Below are 7,669 nucleotides of genomic sequence, written 5' to 3'. Positions count from 1 at the left end.
ACTACCTACATGTAGATTAAAAATAAAATCTTCTCAATACCTAACTTGTCCTATTTTCTGTGCTCCAGCATTTGTTTTGGTAGGGACTCAAGGGTAGCCTCTTTTCAATAGGAGTAGTGGTCATTTATAAGAACTAAAAGGGGTCATAGGGAGAAAGTCTTTACAGCCTCAAAACATCTTTCATTCTTGTCCAGATTCAATTAGGAAGCCACATCTTTACCACAATGAGTCACTGCAAGGCTATAAATAAGAGAAAGATTGTACTCTTACTATATAGGGCATTGGCATAGTGCCATTTCTTACTATGGTGATTTCCATTGTCTTTATAAACTAGCTAGGTTCAGAGAGTTTTAGCAGAGTTGCTTCTAGGTGGTGAATACTTTGTCAACCAATAAAGAGTAGTCCTCGGATAAGAAAAATATATAGTGGGTGTCCCCAAAATCTTGGTTCAATCTTAAGGTATTAAAGCTCGAACCAAGATTGTGGGGATACCCTCTGCACGTAGTACTTAAGGTTTGAAAAAGTGAATTCATCACAACATACCTGTAGGGAAAATAGAAGTGCTATTACATCCATTTAACAGATAAGAAAACTGTGTTCAATACTTTTCCACTCAGAAAGAGAGTACTGAACTTGGAGTTAGGAGATCAAATTGTCAATTCTGGCTCTGCCATTTACCAGCTGTGCTAACTCAGGCCACTAGTTCAACCACACTGAGCCTATTGTCCCTCTTCTGTAGATGTGGAAGAGAAAGAACACCAGATTTAGAGCCAGAGGGCTTTGGTTATGAGAAATTTACTTGAGACCCATGTCGTCTTCTTTAAAAAAATATTTAATTACTTTTTTGTGGTGGCAAAGAATTGTGAATCAAGGGTCCACCAACTGGGAAATGGCTGAACAAGTTGTGGAGATGATTGTGATGGAACACTATTATGCCATAAGAAATGATGAGTGGAGAAAAATATAGCAAGATCTATATGAACTAATGCAAAGTGAAGTGAGAACAGCTACATCGTTGTGCACAGTAACAGCAATGTTGGAAAGATGATCAACTGCGAAAGACTTAGCTGCTCTGATCAATACAATGATCCAAGACAGTCCCAAAGGGCTCAAGATTTTAAAAAAAAATGCTATCCACCTCCAGAGAACTGATAAACTCTGAGTTCAAATCAAAGTATAGTTTTCTCAATTTTTTTTTTGCAATATGGCTAATATGAAATATATTTTGCATGATTTCATATGTATGATTGACATTATATTGCTTACCTTCTTGGTAGGTGGGGAAAGGGGTGGGAGGGAGGGAGAGAATTTGGAACTCAAAATTTAAAAAGAAAAGAATGTTAAAAATATATGAACTAATTTTTTTTAATTTTAATAACTTTTAATTTGGGGGAAGAATCAATGTATGTCTCTAAATGCCTACCTATCACTTAAAGAAAACCAGCAGGTGAGTATTGCTTTGGAAGAACAACCTAACCTGAACTAGAAGGAGTTCAGACCCAGGAGGCCTGAACCTCCCAGTCTGTCCACTAGCTTAGCATTATCCTGACTCTGAAGGTAGTCTAGCTGGCCACTTACAAACATTGCTTTGGTTTTCATGCAAAGAGCCATAGTCTAGGCAACAAAGAGTCCTGGAATTGGTAGGTTCAGCTTCCAACCACTTAAGGCCAGGCCAGGCCAGTCACTCAGCTTTTATTTCAGGGAAGGGGAGGAGGTTAAATGAGAACAAGAGACCCAGAGACAGACAGAGACAAAGAAAGACCAAGGAAGAGACGGGCAGAGACAGAGATAACCTGACCTCCTTCTCTGGGCTAACCTGTTTAAGAATTTAGGGAAAGGAGATGAGATTACCAGTGGCTATGAGGACTTGGGGAAAACCTCCTATACTTCCATGACTGCCTTCTTTCCTATTACTGCATGGCTCTGGCTGTAATTATAATCTGCTGGTAGAATTCATCATAAAAATCAGTTTGGCATGTTGTATCTTAAGTTCTGGGTAGAAAAAAAGGGGGGCGGAATAACAGAAAGAGAATTCAATCTGAAATATTAAGTAGAGACTTTCACTCACTGTGAGCGTCACCTTGGACAAGTCTCTCTCTTTCTGGAAATCATTTTGCTCATCTCAGGATCATTGTCTGGCTCTGGGATTTTGTGCTTGACTGGGGTGGGGAGGAGAGGGGAAAGAGAACTTCTCCATTAGAGGGAAGAGAGCCATTTAGTGAGTTCTGAAGGTGACTCAGCTCCCCCACCCAATATCACGACCAGGAAAAAATTTTCCCAGAGTACAGCATGGTATGTCTGATTTCCGTCTGAACTCTATCAAACAATCTCTCCAGAAGAGTCACAATTGCAGTGGTTGAAAAGGAAAGTCTCTGCAGCGAAACTGCCCAATCGGCAATTTGTATTTTCCCCCACCTCTCTCTTGTAATCCATTCTCCCTAATATCTTTCTCCCTAATCTCTCTCCCTCTGCCTGTTATCTCGTTCCCCAATTTCTTTTGCCCTAATAATTTCCCTCTCCAATCTCTTTTCCCATTACCTCTCTCCCCAATAATGTTATTTCTTCCTCCCATCTGTCTCTCTCTAACTGCATCTCCGTGTTTCTGTCTGTCTCTTTTCCTCACATATATACATAAAGGGATAAATACCGTACACACACACACACACACACACACACACACACACACACACACACAATTCCAAATTAGGCTTGATTATCTCTCACCCTTCTGCTGAGGAAACACTTTTGTAAACCACCTTAGAATTCTAGAGAAATAGGAATTACTATGAGAGCTAGAAGAGATCTATCTAGAGAGGATCAACTAAGTACAAGGATTCTTAACCTAGGGTCCCCAAACTAATTTTTAAAAATAGTTTGATAACTCTATTTCAGTATAACTGGTGTTCTTTGTAATACTACATACATGTAAAAACATTGCTCTGGAAGGGAGTCCAGAGATTTCACCAGACTGCCAAGAAGGTCCGTGGCACATAAAAGGTTAAGCACCCCAATTCAACACCCGTATTTTACAGATGGGCAAAGTGAGTACCAGAGAGAGGGAGTGAGTGACCCAAGGTACCATTGTTAGATTAGGAACCCAGCTGGGTTTCCTGGGCACCCAGCTGCTTGCCTCTCAGGCTCTCTCTTTCGACACATTTTCGCTGCCACCCGCAGTGGCCCTCCTCCTCATCTCCCCATGGTCCAGCGCCCCAGCAGCGTTGAGCTTTTGCTATCCCTTCAGCGGGGGAAGGGCAGGAGGTGAAGGAGCGGAGTGGGGAAAGGCTCTGTGAGTGACCCAGAACGGAAAGACTCCAGTCTGGGTCCTAATGCGGGTGGCGTCTCCTTTGACAGGCAACGTTTGGGGACAACAGCGGAGACAAGAGATAAGGTAACATACCAGAGCAGATTTGGGACGCTCACATAGATACCTCCCACTCCCAACAGGAAACTGGGAGCTATTTAAGAGACCCTATCGATTACTTTATCTTTCTCTGTAGAAAGCCTCTTGCGGAAAGACAAAAGATGTTACTCTCCAGTGATAGGAGCCGACCGAGCACAAAAATACAAACGGCATATGAGCGAGAGACACCCAATGAAAGCCTCCAAACCAGAAAAAGTGCAGATTTATACCGACGTGGACCTAAAGCACAGACCCGTTTAGAGAGTGCACTTTTATTACATGTGCCCGTGGTGCCGTACGCACAATTCATGTGCCTGGCTGTGGCAGAGTTCAGACTTGGTTGGCGCGTGTCTTTGTTTTGGTTAAATGGTACGGGATGCGTATTGCTCCATTTTCCTGCTTCTCTCTTGTTTCAACTGAATGTTGTTGTTGGTATCATTCTTTTTGTTTTTGTTATCGTTTCACTTCTCTCCCTTCGTTCATTTCCCATCTCTAAGTTGTCCATAACTAGCGAACAGAGAGAAGCATGCCCTGCTCAGAGTCGCACCTAGCAGATACAAAGTAGAGAGAGAAATAGGCGACAGCGGGTCAGAATGCCCCGAACTGTTGAAGGTCTCGTCTGGGCTGCTGCGGTGCCCCATGGACTAGGGGGGGGTCCAGCCCCGCGGACTCAACTGAAAAGAAGAGAGAGTTGAAGTCTCAGGCTCCGGGGCCCGCTGCAGGCGTGGCAGGACGAATCCCAAGGCTCCCACCTAATTATCTGCCCTGGGAAGCAGCCAACTAGACCTGCAGGGCTGCTGAAAAATTCACAGTCCTGTCTTGGAGAAAAGTTTGGGCTGCCTGGAAGTTGCGGAGAACTCCCGCTTCCCAAGACCCCTCGCTTTACCCCGGCTAGGTAGATGTGTTCTAGAAAATAATAATAATAATAATAATAATCAAGATACGCATGTATGTGTATGATTATACAAACACACTTCTACCCCCCTTCTACCACTCCTCTGGACTCTTTTCGGTTCTGCCTTGAGGATCGCTTTATTTTTCCACGTGACCTCCAGGAAAATCGACTCTGAGCGCCGGCAAGCTCTCTGCTTTTCGGTTCCATTTTCATTAGAGATCGTTCTCCTTTTCTTGGTCCAGACCTGTGACCTTAAGTTGGTTCCACTTATTAAAGGGTTGTCGGTTTTTTCTTTTTCCAGCAACTACCTTTCCAGTAACAAAGCCAAGTCGGAGAAGAAATGAACGCGACGTGCAAACTGTCTGTTTGGCAGAAGGTTGTGGGGTCTAGGCTCTTCAGCAGCCCGGAGAGAAGTGAAGGAGATCGACTTCAAAGTCCGAGAACCGGAGACCTCTTGGCACCCTCTGCCCCGTAACCCGGACAGAGGCTTTAGTTGGAGCCCCAGCCCCAGGAGAAGAAAGCTCAGCGGTGGGGAAATTACACTATGGGGTTATTATATAATATATTATAGGATCTTCAGATTTAAAGCTGGAAGGGACCTTGAAATATTGATATATTATAACGCATGCATTTTAATATACATAATGAAATAATAAAGAGCGTACGATCTTCCACGAAGGCTCTTCTTGAGGTGAGGCTGACCACGTACTCCAAAGTTCAGCCAGTGGAGCACAGCTCTGGCAGGTCCAACCGGACTGGAAGGGCTGAGGACGATCGACCAAACTGGCTAGAAGTGAAAAGCCTCACCAGGAAAAAAGGTCGCCATGAAACCATCTACTAAGATGTGGGAGGCCGAGATCCTGCTGAGGAGGAGAGAAAATGCATGCCGATGAAATCGCAGGCCCTTTGAAGCACTTGCATATATCAATATATACTATAATACACATATTTGACGTATTAATATATACAGAGTGTCCCGAAAGTCTTGGTGCAGTTTCAAGGTATTAGAGTTCTTAAAACTGCATCAAAACTTTTGGGACACCTTGGATCTATTATGTGCATATATTATAGTATATGTAATATGTAATATATACTATGACAGTATAAGCTATCATAAATTTTATATATATTTTTATATAATTATAAAATATATTTATATTATATTGTCATATACCCTACGAGATGCAGCGAGACTGAGTGGATAGAGAACGGGCCTTGGTGTCAAGAAGGCCTAGGTTCAAGTCCTGACTCTGACAGGAATAGGTCGGATGACTCTCAAACTTCTTAATGACTCCCAATTAAACTCTAAGTTAGTTACAGATGAGTTGTTCATCTTCACTGGTTGGAGGGACTTTCCACACTGATGAAATCACAAGTCTGTACTACAACTCCCCCCAAATTATAAGATGTTATGAAATAATAACAATTTACATATATGGATAGTATGCATCCACAATATGCTTTAAATCCATTATTTCATTCCATCCTCACAACAGTCCTGTGAAGATAGCAAGGCAAAAATTCATATTTACATATATGGAGAGGGAGAGAGAGATGTGTATGTGTGTGTGCGTGTGTGTGTATCACAGAGGCAGATCTGTGGAGAGAGTCTCAAAAGTCTCATCGCAGTTTAAAGCTTTTTTTTAAAAAAAAGGTGTGTATCTATGGCTATATTATGGCATGCACTTATATATTTCTCCCTTCTGGATCCATTTCATCAATGTAGGGAATTCCCAGTGTGAAAATTCCCTTTCTCGATGTAGATCTGCAATTCATCCAATCAGTGGGTAGGAGGCTGACCTCAGGGTCAGAAATAATAACAGTAGCTCCAACTTACATTGGCTTTAAGGTTTACAAAATGCTTTCTATACAATATCTCGTGGGATCTTCGCATCAATCGTGTGAACCACATCTCATACTCATTTTACAAATGAGGAAAATACGATTCAGAGAATCTGAAGTGATTTGACCAAGGTCACACAAAGAATTACTCAAGTGTAATTAATCCTGCGGCGTCAGAAAGCCTGGATCCCTGTCTCCATTTCAAGCATAGTGCTGTCTCCTCTACCGGCAGGTGGATGCTGGAAGCTTGGGCGAAGACGAAGGAAGGACTTGAAGAATCGAAGAAGAAGACTCACTCCTTTGAGCCAGAGAGCACACCAGAATACACCAACGAAACCCCAATGCCTCCTCCCTTGGCTCTGGGGGTAAAGGGCGGGGGCGGATGGAGAGAAATAAGGAAATATGCTGAGCACTGACTCGATACAAATCACCTTCTCATTTTGGCGTGCTGTGGCAAAAGTTAACAGGATTTGGAGTTAGCGTTCCTGGCTCGGACTGGGGCTGTGCCATTAACAAGCTAATTAGTGGATGTCACTTCTCAAATGGGAATAATAATCCCTTCACAACAAATTTCAGCAGGCTGTTTGTGAGGATTAAAATAAGTATAAAGCACTTTGTAAAACATGAGGTACTATTTGGCGACAGTTATTATTGGAGGCAGCGCACCGAAGTAAAAACTCTCATTTGAGCTGTAGAGAGAAGACAGAGGTTCGAATCCCACCAATCAGACTGAGTCCTCGGAGGATTCACTTCCCATCTACGGAATGATCTCTAAGAGCCCTCTGAGTTCTAACATTCTACAACTCCAAAGCTTTTACTATGTTAGTCATAATATCTGACATTTACATAACGCTTTAACATGTGTAAAACACTTCACGAGCATTACTTTCTTGAGTTTCACAATAAACCGATGACGTTGGTATTACAGGTATTACACTTATTTTTACAGATGAAGAAACTGAGGCTCAGTGCTGAAGTGGCTGGCCCATGGTCATACATTTAGTGTCATAAACAAAATTCCAATTCAAGTCTTTCTGATTCCAAGTGCCCAGGGCTCTCTATTCATTAAGTCACATTTATCCAAGTTCCACTAAAGGCATGTCACTTAGACAGCAGAGTCTGAGCCCTTACATTCAGGTAGAACTCAGCAATTACATGTTTCACTTGTTCATTCACTCAACAAACATTTCAGCAGAAAAACTGGAAAAAAATTCTAAACATTTCTTTAGGGGTTCCTCTGTGCAAGGCACTGTCCTGGACGCTGAGTATTCAAAGACACTCCTCCCCCAAAATAGTCTCTCCTTTCGTGGAATTTACGTTCTATTAAGGGGTGCAACGTATACACAGGTAAGTCAATACCAGATTGTTTCAGGAAGGAAAAAGGATTGACCGCGAAAATGACGAAAGGCTTCTTGCTGGTGCGGCACCTGATCTGTGCCTTGGAGAAGGCAAACTAAGGATTCTGAGAGAAAGTGAGGGGTGTGTGTATTCCGAGCTTGGGAAACAGCTTGGACAAAGGAACAGAGTCTGAG

The 7,669-nt window shown here is 42.6% G+C and overlaps 1 long non-coding RNA gene across 1 annotated transcript; it reads left to right on the top strand.

Annotated features, from left to right (window-relative positions):
- The first annotated feature begins 3,113 nt into the window (after nt 1–3,113).
- On the top strand, nt 3,114–4,967 carry LOC110196035 (uncharacterized). Its single transcript, XR_002321085.2, has 2 exons — nt 3,114–3,388; nt 4,597–4,967. It is a non-coding gene; the product is annotated as an uncharacterized LOC110196035 (long non-coding RNA).
- Nucleotides 4,968–7,669: the final 2,702 nt, after the last annotated feature.

The sequence above is a fragment of the Phascolarctos cinereus genome, unplaced genomic scaffold (genome assembly GCF_003287225.1).
Source record: "Phascolarctos cinereus isolate Bilbo 61053 unplaced genomic scaffold, phaCin_HiC Scaffold_2;HRSCAF=192, whole genome shotgun sequence".
Lineage (NCBI taxonomy): Eukaryota > Metazoa > Chordata > Mammalia > Diprotodontia > Phascolarctidae > Phascolarctos > Phascolarctos cinereus.
The sequence above is the reverse complement of the archived record's forward strand: the minus strand, read 5'-3'. Positions and strand labels throughout refer to the sequence as shown.